Source organism: Clinocottus analis, unplaced genomic scaffold, assembly GCF_023055335.1.
Source record: "Clinocottus analis isolate CAN_PGR_092001 unplaced genomic scaffold, fCliAna1.0.p SCAF_18, whole genome shotgun sequence".
In the NCBI taxonomy this organism is placed as follows: domain Eukaryota; kingdom Metazoa; phylum Chordata; class Actinopteri; order Perciformes; family Cottidae; genus Clinocottus; species Clinocottus analis.
Genome location: NW_027175909.1, coordinates 4,493,085 through 4,507,322, shown reverse-complemented (window position 1 = coordinate 4,507,322; position 14,238 = coordinate 4,493,085).

Here is a 14,238-nt window from a genome sequence, read left to right as displayed (position 1 = left end):
AACAATATTCCACACAGCATTGCTTGGTCTGTACTGGTGCATCTGCTTGAGCAGAGATCCTCTGTTGTGGAACCAGAGGCGTCCAAGGTCCAGGAAGAAAGTCAGGGCATTTTTGCTTTCAGGGACCGAAACCTACGGTACACGAAATGTGCACTAAATTTGCTAAAATTATTGAATTTCACTTTATCAAAGTCAAACTTTGCAGAGATTTTTTTCATTCAGAATTGTTTGGTAGTCTACTACTTTCTCTCTTACGTTGGCCGCATGTTAGGCCACATAGTTCTACGTTACAGTGTGAAGTGTCCCCTACAGGTTCACACTGACATCTTTATGCATAATAATCCTTCCATTTTTGTTCTTGAGACCTAACCTGTCGTGATGTTTTATCTTGTTTAATGTTTTATTGAGAAGTTCTTGGCCGTGTCTACTACGGTGCACTTGCGCACTTCGTGCACTGAAAGTACCCGGATGGCGCACTGCAAACGGTCAAAAAATGTAGTGTAAAGCGATGGACACTACTCGCACTGAACGGACGCCATCTTGGCTACGTAGCAGAAGGGGAGGAGCCATTTCACCAGCTTTTTATTAATTTATTCATATCCTCCTGCCGTGATTGTGGAGGTGTTGCAGTTTCCACATGGGTTGGAGAAAGGGGAACACAAGGGACAAAAATAGGGTAAGAAGTGCATTAATTTTGTCAGTTTTAGTTTCGCGGGTATCGCGAGCAGATTTGCGTCCGTCACTTCCACCAATTGGTTAACGTAAGTGCTCCATTTGGTACAGCGCTTATCAGCGACACAGTGCACTACATATGTGAGTGCACTGTGTTATAGTGCACTGTATTGCAGTGTACTTCGTGAAGTGTTCGGTAGTAGACACGGCCATTGTCTTGCGTGTCCTCTGTGTTCCCTGCACTTCCTCTGTGTTTGTCAGTGATTGTCTTGTCCCTGATTGTGTATTCCCTTCACCTGTCCTGCACTCATTGTTTCCACCTGTGCCTCGTTACCTCACCTTCTCCTTGTCGGTCGTACCGTGTGAAACCGTGTGTTTGCCTGCATGTTCCTGTTGTTGTTTTTTGTTCCGTTCTGCTGGAATTCTGCTTGCGCTTTTAAGGCCACATTTACACGTAGCCGGGTAATTACGGAAACGAATGTTTCTGCATCTCCGTTTTCAAAAATAACGTCATACACACATGATCGTTTTCCAAAAAGTTTCTGTTTACATGAACCCGGATAAATACGCCACTGAGCGCCGTGATCAGTAAGCAAAATGTAAACAGAGGACGCTCATATATGACGTTATGCCTTTTTAGTCGGGTACGGTGACGTTTGAGGACCTAAAACTCCGTTTGACCGAGTGCACACGCAAACACTGAAACGGAGTTTTCATAGATCTCCGATTTGGCCCGAGTTTTTAGAAATGATCGTTTTCCGTGATAAAATCTCCGTTTTCGTGTAAATGAAAGGCCAAACCGCATGAATATATATGCGTTTTCCCCTCGTGTAAACGGGGCCTTAGAGTCCTTAGAGTCCTGCCTGTTTTGGAAATTATTAAATTTACTTTGTTCACTCATCAGCGTTTGGGTCCACTCCTGAACCACCCTGTGGCAACCACAGGGTGGTTAACTTGCATTTAAGAACTAACTTTTAAATATTTCTGGTGTTTCTGGTGAATACTATTCCAGCAAACGACAACAGTCTCAACTGGAGCTGAAGAGGGGAGAGTTGTTGAATCAAACAACAATGAGCTTGAAAAACTAACTGTTTTCTGATTTGTGGAGAAAGTATTTTGAATACAAAATTACATCAAAGTGTTTTATTACCAATTACGTTAGATTCTTTTATCAGCGCTATCAAATATAAATGACAAAATACTTAAAAGTAATTAAAATATGTGTTTCAAATAAAAGTAAGATCAATACTGCCCATCTCTGGGGTCGGTGAAGCACTCATTAGCAGCCCCTATTGTCTGGGGCCCAATTAAGAGTTGTGAATGAAGAGTCAGAAGGCAGTCAATGCATGTAAAACAGATGATAAAAGGTATTTCAAGAAAGTGAGTCATCTCGCCCACAAGAGTTCCTTGAGCATGCAGACATAGCTGGCCAACCAAAATATTATGCAGTTTGCTGCAGAGGAATGAGGGATGAGCTATGGACAGACAAAGAGGTGCACACTCGTTAAAGTATTGAAGCATGCACACACGTGACAGATCGCAATGATCCCGCCGAAGGAGGTAATAACTTGTAGGTGATGTGTACCTGAACGCCATTCCATTCGATAATAGATTTAAAGGATCATCAAGGACCATAGACTTAACATATGACACTTTATATGACACCCTCACGACAATATCATGCTTGTGAGCAGCATCATATAAGCACCCTGCAACAGCTGATATTGAATCACACTGCTATACATATAAGTGATACACGATGGGAGTTAAGTACATACTTCCCTTCATGTGCGTTATGTAATGTGTAGACAGAGAGATCCAGGTTGCTTTAAATAGCTGCTGTGGGGCTGCAGTTCTGCGCAGGACGAATATAGACACTGGCTGACCTGTGTCATCATTTAAGACGGTGTAGAATATCTACACAGCAGACCGGTGGCGGAGAAACACACACACACACTCTGACATTTACAGCAGGTGAAACGATTTCCAGTTATGCCGATGATTGAACAGCTGTCACAGATTTTAAACAGAATATGCGCTGTTGAATTGTTGAATGAGTTATCCTTGGTTGCCCTGCTCATGTAGATTAGATCAGCATAATCAAAGACCATCAATGCCAGAGGTTAAAACATGAATAAATAAACAATACAATTTTGTTAAATGGCATTATTATTAACCATTTTACTATCAGCCTCGACTGTAGCTTGTGTTTAAGTATTCCCAAATGCTAGCACGCTAACACGCTTAACTGAGATGATAAATGGTAAACGTTATACCGCACCTGCTAATAAGTATGTTGACATTGTGGGCTAATTACGAGCATATTATCAGGCATTTAGCTCAAAGCACCACTGTGCCGAAGAAAAGCTTCACAGAGCAACTATGGCTGTAAACTCTATGGCCTTGTTAGATTATGTAGTGACGAAACCAGCAACAATGGTCCTCATACACATTGTTTTCAGAGATTGAACCAACTGATTGAACAGAACAAAGACCTAATGAGTGTGTCAATAAACTGGTGCATGTAGCGCCTCTCAAGTTCTTCTCATTTTACCATGACAGCGTGGTCAACGGTTCATGCACTGAAAGCGGTTAAATCAACTCTTTGTGTTCAACAGTGCAGTGAGGAAGGAGAATAGGGGGGGGGGGGGAAACGATTACTATTCAAAGCCTTTAAATGAATTTAAAAACAGTTACTTTAGTGCATTTGCAATTCAATCGCTGTGTCTCGGATTAATGCAGAAAATGCCATTTGCATTCCGACTCCGAGCTGAGCTGTGTGCACTGATGCACACGAGGATCACAGCAGCAAACCTAATTTAAATGATACTCTGCCACGTTATTATCATTCATCATCACCTGTACTGCTCATTACTGCCTAAGATCTTGAGAAGTAAAACCTGCAGAGCAACATATGTATTCGGTGCAGTGTATTGTGTTGCTGAAAGATCAGCAAGTGCACTGTACAGAACAGTTGGACGCACGGTTTGATGCTGCTCAGATCCCTCCTACTGTTCAACACTTCCCTCTGAGGCTTTATTGTGTTTTCATGATGCAACATGCTTGGCAGCTGGCAGAGTTGCAGAGTCTTGTCTGCTCCAAGTAAAAGACCCAGCATAAGCCATAATGTTTTGCGACTAGAATTCTGATCATTTAAAATCTTTCTTTCACACTTGTTTTCTCTGCTCTCGCTCCAGCCTCCTCCCCCTTCTCTCGCTCTCTCTCGCTCCTCTCAAGTCTTCTGTCTGCTTCAGCCTCTCTGCCTGTGCAAGTCACAGAATAATGAGTTCCTCATCCGCGTTCACTGTTGCAACCCAGGGCTTCTTTGATATGGATTCTGTTTAAATCAGTCGTCCCACCACAGATAGCAAAATTCATCCGGCCCCTTGTTGGGCCACGTGGACCCGCGTGAGTTTGTGGAATTCCTGGTCAATCAGATGAAGGCTTCTGCAGGCTTGCATGAGAAAAGTATATTTTCAAAACCTTTCAAGATGACACCTCGAGGATCACTAGAGAGAGATTGTGAAAGGGATATTACGTCCCGAAGAAGAAGACCAACCTGCGTGCGAATCTGCTGATCCATCAGGGAAACCCAGGACTTACCAGAGAGGTCATTACATTTCCATCAGCTCAGATGGCATCCTCACCGTCTGGTCTGACAGAATTGACAGTAAATTGTGAATACCCTTGGACAAAAAAAAGCAAAGGCTTCTCGCGTCATAAAGAAATGCATGTAAAAAAAACGGCAGTGATGACGGGCAGAGCATCTCAACGCTGATTAGCCTTCATAACTCGGCGTCAAGCGAATTTTTCACAAGAGTTGAAACATTTCAACTCTCTTCGAATGAGGCAAATTTTTGGTAAATTTGCATTTTGCGTCTGTGCATTGACTTTGCATGCTATCGACTGCCTCAAAAAAAATTGTAATGCTTTTGGTGTGAACGCAGCATTATCCTTTAGGGATGTCCAAGGTGATTTGTATGTGTTCATCTTCGAAAAGATGAACGAAAATAAGGCCTCTCCAGTAGAGGTGTAGGAGAAAATCTCTTTGGGGGATTGCCCAACTCTTTATGTTTCAAACCTGTTAAACACGTATCAAGACTTCCAATGCTTTAATATCCCCATGTTCAATGGCATCGATTCAGTTTTTGTACAGCCCAAAATCACAAATATAAATTTGCCTCGGAGGGCTTTACAATCTGTACACATCCAACATCCCTGTCCCGAGACCTCACATCGGATCAGGAAAAACTCCCCCAAATAAAAATAGTTTTTAGGGAAAAAACATTGCATTGCTTGACGTTCATCCTCTTACCTTGCCAAAGGACGTGACGGGCATCGTCTGCTTGAACGACAGGGTGTTTGTGTCGGCTCGGAACTTCAAGATCGTTTACGACCTGGACATCGAGGGGATTGACAACAGATTTCTGGAGCACAAATATTTATATGACATTTCCTCAATGGATGTGCACAAAAATACACTGATTACTGCCTCCAGCAATACAAATATTGTCATCTGGGATGCCAACAGTGGAGCGGTTCGCAGCTGGATTAATGGCAGTAAGAGTCCTCGAGTACCGGTATTCATGGCAGACAAAAAAAAACAACAAGGCTAAACGAGGAGGCTGCCTGCTGAGAGGATTTTTTATAAATCTACGAACAATGTCTGCTCCCAACCACTTCTTATATGCCTTAAGAAAAGGGAGGTTAAATTGACGTAGAGCATACTTGTAGCCATCTGCAGAAGTCTGCAGTGTGGCTGTTAACCTCGCGGGAGGTTTGCTCGGAAAGTTCAGGGCAGTGGATGAGGAAGGTGCCGTCATAACCACCATGTCGACCGACGTCAGAGAGGAAAGATTATTAACTGGGGACAGATTTGTTATCTGGAATGCTAACAGTGGAGAGGTTTGTAGCTGATTAATGGCAGTAAGCGTCCTCGAGTGGGCGGTTTTCATGACAGACAAAAAAGATCCACGCCAGACAGTCTAAGAAGAATAGAAAAAATCTACAGAAATAATAAAACTTTACGACCTGATGGCAAAAGCACAGACACCCTTTGATTCAAGCCTTGACTTTGGAACGGCCAGAAGAGGTCCGACGTAGGATTTAAGGCTGTGCCGCGGCTCTTGTGAGGCTAACATTTGTGTTGATATTATTACAGGTACCAGGATTGGTGCAGATGATATTCTGCAAAAAGGACACACAGACAACATGTGACTTCACAGAATATATCTTTTATTTAGCCTGTTCCAAGCATGCGGCATAACACATAGTAATTCATATTTTTAAATAATATTATGTTACAGGAAACATTCACAAGCTGCAAGGATTTGGGCTCGCCGTCCTCTGTCCCCTGCCAGCTGTAACCAGCTCTTCATGAACGTTTCGACCTCGCGTTCAGAAGCCTCTCTGTGTCAGTGGGTTCCTCCTTACAGCAGCATATGTGGAAAGAAGTTTCCAAAGACATTAAAGTTTCTGTTGGTACAGACAAACAAAAGGAAGTGAAATTATATCTGAACTACGAGGATTAATTACCGATTACAGTTGTAGGGAAGCCGTGGATGTTTTCTCGTTTACTCCTCTCCAATTGGTTTCCTTGTTTGAGATCATGTGCTTCATGAGACGCCAAACCGTTTCCTTAACATCACTTCTGCCAATCAGGCTGAGGTGGTACTATGAAAAAATGATGTATATGTTTGCCTCTTTTTAGAAAGAATACTCACTCACTCTCCAGTTTTGATCGAAAGTCAGATTCCTGAAGTTGGCTTTCAAGACCTTGGAGGTCTTTGCTCATCCTTTACTGACGGGAGACCCTCGTCTATGTTTTCTTCCATGTAGGATCAGTAAGGATGTGCGCTGCTGCTCGAGAATCATCTCCTGCTTAGTGAGCATTTACCGCATTAATGCTGAAAAAGAAATATGTATAATTTGACAAACAAGACATACAACTTGATGACTTGGTGTTTTTAGGTGCTTAATTACAGGCTACCATTATTAAAACTGAATGAATCCATTTGATATAAAGGTGAGTGCCGCTCTGTTTGATGAAGCATGGGTTTTAGGAATTTAGGTTGTATTCACACCTAGTAATATATATACCAAGTATGTATTTGCACATGCTTTACCCACTAGTGTCTTGAATTGACCTCAATAGGGAGCATCCGTTATGCAAAATGTTTAAAAGGTAATACTTTAATTTTATAATTTTTTAAATGCTAGCGCCCTTTTTCATTGGACGTTATTAGTTTCATAGGGGGAGAGTTCTTCCAGGTCGCCATGGTCCGCGTTAAGCTGCATTCACAACAGGAAGTGTTGTGAATATTCGCTCCGCTTTGAATGTGAACGCACCATCGTTGCCATCGTTATGGACTTAAATTCATCATATTCCGTCATAATCTTCTCCTGCTCCTCCGCTGAGAAATAAGAGGCTCTTTCCAATAAAAGCTGATTCTGAAATAAGAGAGCTCACCCTGAAGAGAAAATGCTTACCCTTTATTATAAAGCCCTTGCCAAGTATTTGAATTTCATTACCCAGATCTCTGAAGTAGTCACTTCGTGAGGACGGCTTTGGGGTCCCACAAGCGGCAATAATAACTGGGTCTTTTGTATGACCCTGAAGTAAACTCAAAATCCATCAATGTCTACATGTCCATCTGGAACCTTAGACTAAACTCTTTTAAAAGGTTTTACTCAGGGATTCCAGTATTTGACAACCAATGAAATTCTTGCTTGGTATAATCTAAAGGGTCTCAATGTAATCTTACCTGTTTCACAGAGCATAAAAACATGCCGCTTGGCGTTATCGGTTGTGGCCCAGCAACGCCACGCATCACAGCAAGTTGCATTTGGTCAAAAAGTAACGGCATAGTATTGGGCCATGACCTTTGTAACAACCATTGGCTTAGTAATAGCTTTATTACCAAAATATTGTAACGCTACGTCCACTTCTGGACCAATTTTGGCATATACACTGATAACCTGTACGCCAGTCAGCCAACACTTGCGGAAGACAACCAGAATATTATTGTAGGGTTTCCTTGAAAGGTTGTACTCTCGTTAAAAATCACACTGGAAGTTTTAAGATCACTTTTGCCCCTTTCCGAAAAGGACGCCGAGAGTGGAATGAATATCCATTCAAATACAAGTCTGACCACAAAAAATAAAATTGAGATTCTGCAACATCAAAGACACCGAGGTGGACGATCCCAATCTAGCACTGACTCTATTCCTGGATTGAAATTGCACCACCGTCACGCATGGATTGCGACGTTACTAAATAAAATGGATCTAATTTAATGGAAAACAAGAAAATCTATTTTTCGCGCAATTGACCCAAAAGCCAACGTCATATGAATGACCATGTGTGTTCTGTCTGCATGCTTTACATCCATAGTAACAGATTAAATTAGCACGGCAGTGCAAAGAAGGTATGCTGTCTGTGGTATGCCGTCTACAGTATCGTGTTTACTCACAGCTACTGTCCCAGCTCCGGCTTCACATGCAGGGAGCAAAGAACATCTCCGGCATCTCCGATCACTACATGAGTGTGACTGTAGCCAACACGGGCACAGCGGTCCCTTCCACCTGTGTTGAAGAGCTGTACACAGTTGTATTTTGTATCTTGAGGCTTCAACAAGATTCAAGAATAAATGGGAAGCTCAGAGACAGTAGTGTTTTAACAAAAAAAGTGTCCTTTTTAATAAACAGGCATGATGAGAAAAGGGGTAAGGGGTCAAAGTCAACAAAAGGTTCCTCCCAGTTGGGGTCTGTGGGCTTCCCTCGCACTCGGCGGTCCCTTGGCCCTGTGTGGCAGATCAGTGGAGCGGTAAGCACAGAGGTCGCAGGGTTACCTTGTGTCCGTTGCACGAGCTCAGGGTATCCTCCTGTCCTCCAGTCCAGGCTGCCTTCTCTCTCCCCTGCTGCGTCTCCAGCTCTCCAGATATACGCCGTGTCTACTACCGAACACTTGCGCACTTCGAGCACTGACTTTCAGTGCTCAGTGCGCCACACTGACAAAACCAGCAGAGTTCAGTGCACTGAAAGTACCCGGATGGCGCACTGCAAACGGTCCAAAAATGCAGTGTAAAGCGATGGACACTACTCGCCTTAAACGGGCGCCATCTTGGCTACGTAGCGGAAGAGGAGGAGCCCTTTCCGCCAACTTTTAATTCATTTATTTATATCCTCCTGCCGCGATTGTGGAGGTGTCCACATGGGTTAGAGAACGGGGAGCACAAGGGACAAAAATAGGGCAAGAAGTGCGTTCATTTTGTCAGTTTTAGTTTCGCGGGTATCGCGAGCAGATTTGCGGACGTCACTTCCGCCAATTGGTAAACGTAAGTGTTTTATTTGATACAGCGCTCATCAGCGACAGAGTGCACTACATACGTTAGTGCACTGTATTGTGTACTTCGTAAAGTGTTCGGTAATAGACACAGCCCAGGTCTTTTCGCAACCTTAGCTAAACTATTTACTCAAGATAGCGTTACTTTATCGATTAGCTTACGACTCATTCGCAGAGCGTTTTTTCTTAAGTAAACATATTGGTTTGAAATACAAACAATAAAGCAACAGGAACTTGTCCATGTACATTTTTTCCATTTAAGCATTGATACAGGGGTTATATTATTGAAACAAAGTTGCTTTCGGTGAAGGTGCTAAAACTTTTGCATGTACCTTTAGCCTCCATTTTTTTCTAATGTACCCAACACTAGCCATAATTTGCTTATGAGACACTTTTACATGGCTCTGGTTGTAAAACCAGTTGTCAGAAGTCTGGGCCAACTCACAGAGCTACTGTTTGATTCGCTATCTAATGACAGCTGATAAAATCTGCAGGGGATTATTAAATAAAGTATTAGGTATGAGATCTGCTAGTGTCACCACTGTAAACAGCATACTGTATGGCCAGTGTTCGAAAGTAAAGTTTGACAAACGTAGCAATACGACAACAAAAAATGGGGCTCAATGAAAGGTCTTCCATGTGCCATCAAATCAGAAAAGTGTCACGATGCTGGTGAGTCACCAGGATACTCAGCCTTCCCGCCTTTTTAAAGCTGAGTTCACAGTGGGTGTGTGCAGAGACACAAGTACTCCCACACACACTGCTCTATCTCCCTGTTTATCTTGAGACGGCGGCTCGACACTCTGTGGCTCATCGGTGACATCGCGAATCATAAAAAAAAAAAGCACAGCTGAGTAATATTAGATTTGACTGAATATGATAACAAGGCTTGATGAAGTGTGGGCGTTCGGTGTGGACAGGAAGGCAGGTAGAGACTGAGAATGAGACGACAAACTAATTACGAAATCAAGATGTATCTTCCCACAGAAGTGGAAATACATGCCGGAGGAAGCTAGGAGCTGAGGATGGAGAGATTTGATTAAAAGAAATGGAAGGGTAAGGAAACGAAGAGCAGTGTTTACAGCCCGCAAATGACCTCGGTGAACTTCATGCAGGTTCTACGGAGGATGAATACAATTCCCCAGTTAAACTTAAAGCGACTCCAAAAATAAATAACCATTATTTCCGTGATGACTATCATCATCGCCAACTCCTCGCAACAACTGTAATAGCTTCGGTTGAATTATTTACGTGCGATGTATTCAGGTGGCGCTCCACTGTACGCCAGCTCCCCTCCTTTAAAAAAAAAAAAAAAAAAGTGAACAGGAAAAACATTTGCATCCGTTCCAGCAGTGATGAATGAGGTCGTTCCGTCGAGTTTCCAAAATAAAGGAGTGAAATAACATGGGTGTGTGAGGAACGCGACCTGAATGAATTGTTTTGGCTGCGATCCAGAGAGTTCCTCCGACGAAGCCAGTTAAAACACAGATAGCGGCGCGGCTCATTGTTATGTTGGGGTCCGCCCCAGAGCCCGGATTTGTGCAAAAACAGGGGAATGAAATATTAGCACAGACTGGGGTGGGAGGGAACGTGCAGCAGGATGGGGTGATGTGACAGTGGGGTTAGGCGGGGTGAGGACGCGTCCTTGGGGAGAGGAGGTGAAACTTGACAAAGGCGCTCACAAGCTCAGACAAGTACAGTGAGCTATGCCGAGGGTTTTGAAGAAGAGACACATGCGTAACCCACCACCCGTGTAAATACCCCGTCTACCGCTGTGGCGTCACTATTAGGAAAGAAGGTGCACGGCAGCAGAGAGATGCTTGGAGAGTGTGCAACTCAAATATACATGGTTTAAGATTTTTAAAGAACTGGAACGACATTTTGCAAAGTACTCATTCACTTTGTTTTCAGGAGACATTTACATTTTTGTGTAAATATGAAGCCAGAAACTGCTTAGCTTCTAGCTAAGCACACAGACTCCAAAAGTCAAGTAAATATATATATGTATATATATATATATATGTGACCACTGTGAGATGTCTCCTGGCTGAAATGACTCTCTCGAAGCTGGATTTGTTCTTGCCAACACCGTTTTATTCACGTGTCTGCATTCAAGACAAGGAAAAAGGACACTTGTAACATTCAGCTTCTTGGCAGAAATCCTTTGCTACTGAGGAATAATACCGAATCAATACGGTGAACAGTAAACAGTGATCGTATAGTGGTTTTTTTACCATAATAAAATAAATGAAACAGAAAATATCTCTCTCTTAAGAACATGAGAAATACAAAACACTACCACAACAGAACAACACACTGTACATACCTGCATTCAAGACAAGGAAAAAGGACACTTGTAACATTCAGCTTCTGTATAAAAAGATGACATTGCGTTAGCTTTGCGCGTTATCGTCGCGCGTTTTCGTCGCGCTAGCATAAGCCAACTACCAGCGACGTTAATGTTGACAATAGAACGTGTAGTTTACAGAATACAAAACCAGGTGAAAACATTACTTTTACAACAAACAACGCCCGCTCAACTCTCACATACTTTCATATTATTTACATAACTTTTCTACAGACAGTCGGACATGTTACCCTTATATATACACAGGTACATAGTTACACCAGCAGGTGGCTCAGTTTTCTCATTTTAGCTGGATTTATAATACATCTATATATATATATATATATATATATATATATATATATATATATATATATATATATATATATGTGTGTGTACTTAAACCTCCGACGCTGGCAACCTCAAGATGACAACAAGACTCCTAGCTAGCGCATAGACGGAGCCAGGCCAGCTGTTTCCCCTGTATCCATTTTTTGGGCATAAGCTAAGCTAAGCTAAGCTAAAAAGGCTGTATTTCTGAGGTCCCGGTGTAGCCAGCGGATCTTCGGGTCAAGATTGTTTTCAGTCCGATTAGCAACTTTCACGAGAATCGGTGCAACGTTGTGTACGACCAAAGTAGCCAGCTCACGAGCTCATTTCAAACCAATAACAAGCCAAATCTTCGTCAAACGATAGCCGCTGGTTGCCAAGATTGCATTTTGGCAAAACTGGACGGTTTTCCTGGATTCCACTAAAGCCTGCTCCAACGTGATCAATCTGACTATACGATCAGAAACCCGAACGCTGCCGATAGCAAACCCTTGTCCCGCTGCCTACAGATTGTTCATACGAACGCAACGCCTGTTCACGGAGATTAACCGCCCGCTAGCTCCGGCTTCACATTGAAGAAACAGATATGACAGCGGCATCAATCTTCTCATTTAACTCAAATGCTTTTTCTCTAAAGCGTTGCTCCGCTCTACACGTTGCGTAAACTCTCTGACCTCTTGGGTAACGAACACCTTTCACTGGGTAACGCCTGGTATTCACATGGGGATAGCGGACATTTGGTAAATGCGGGGTTTCCACCCAACGGCCACAGAACCGTTACACCTCATTTCAATTCCTCTGAAACGTGCGCATCAGCTCCATGTTACCAGTGTTGCGAAACACACTCGCGCGCGCGCGGCAGCATTCAGGATGCTAATGCATTTTGCATGGCAACATTGTCGGGTTTTATCGCTCTGCGAACACGGAGGTGTAAACGCATCGGAGAACACATGCAGTTTCCATAAAAGATCCATTCAGTGGCAGAACCCCCCACCCTCCTGTCTCTTCCCAGTAGTCCTCCAGAGATAAGGCTGTCCTTCATGTGCTGTGTCTGAGCACAGAGCCCAGATTACACGGCCATGGAGGATTCCCTGCCGCCAGCCTGCTCCTCTACCACATCTCCTGGACATAAACAAGGAGGATGCTGCTGAGGGGGGAACAGGCTTCCACTGTGCTCCGCGTCTTAGTAATCTTGTACGGGGCCGTGTATCTCTGTAATCCCAGACGCCGCGACCGCGCTTTTCAATGGCCTCGGTGCTGCGACGGGTCCGCGAACACGCCGAGTCTTTGGATTGTGTCTTGGCGCTAATAACCAAGGCACCTTATGAAGAGCTTACACCCCCGAGATGCTTTTGCTTCTCTGCTATCAGTTTATGGAACTGCCTGCTCAGGAAATACTGCACAATAATCCATATCAAGAGTGTGGGAGTGAGAACCAAACATAGGGGAGCAAATCCAAAAGCCAGTTTGGTTTAATTCTAAGGTGCATTATATGTTTTTTATTTAGTTTTTAAAGTGGTAGATGTGTCTGGTATTGCCTTTAGGTAATGATAGTGGTGGAACTACAGTGAGAGTTTTTGAATAGTACTTGGAAGTGAATCTAAATCAATACCTGAGTGTAAATGTGAGGCAGGAGAGCAGGAGTTCACCTTGCATGCTCCCATGCACAGACGGCACATGGAAACAAATAAGCCCCAAATATCATTGAATGAATCTTTTCCTGTACTGTTATTTACCGAGATCTCACCAAACAATGACTTTGCGAGAGGCAGTGTGATGTGTTCTGCTCGTTTAGATATGCATCAATACATAAACACGACAAAGATCCATTTGTGTAGATTAAGCGATAAGCGAGAAGACTTGTTGTCTTTGTTTTGTATCTGAATACACTTCAAGACTGATTTCTCACATATATTTTCGCTACGATGCAATTCCGTGCCAACTGCTATTTTAAATATCGCATTACTCCTGTGTGATCCGTGTCTCCTTATGATCTAACACCAGAAAGCACGCTCCATCAGGGCCGGTCAACGTTTGAGAAGTGCTGCGCTGGATGGACTATGAACAGTTTTGTGCATTCATCTGTTTAACAAATGTATTTTCACAGCGAGCACGCTACAGCGACACTTTAAATCATCCGCACTTGTCTTCGGAGCCGCCGATTTGCATATCGCCGCACGGAGATTGCAGCGCGCACCGATTTTGTCTTTGCATGTTGCTGCAGCATGTTGGCAACACTCGGGCGCAAAACGCCTCCTCCCCCTTCTTGTTCTGCTCGTCCTCAGATAACTGCCTCCAGCAGAAGATGTCCTGTCGGCACCTGGCACCCGGGGAAAGGAAGGCCTGCTATTCCCTACCTTACCCCCACGTACACACACACACACACACACACACACACACACACACACACACACACACACACACACACACCAAATGTGGGCGTCTGGGCGCGTAAGAGGAGAACATGTAGATGTATGTGCACGCTCGCTTTTGCACAGCAGCTACTCTGCATGTATTTGTGTGTGTGTGTGTGTGTGTGTGTGTG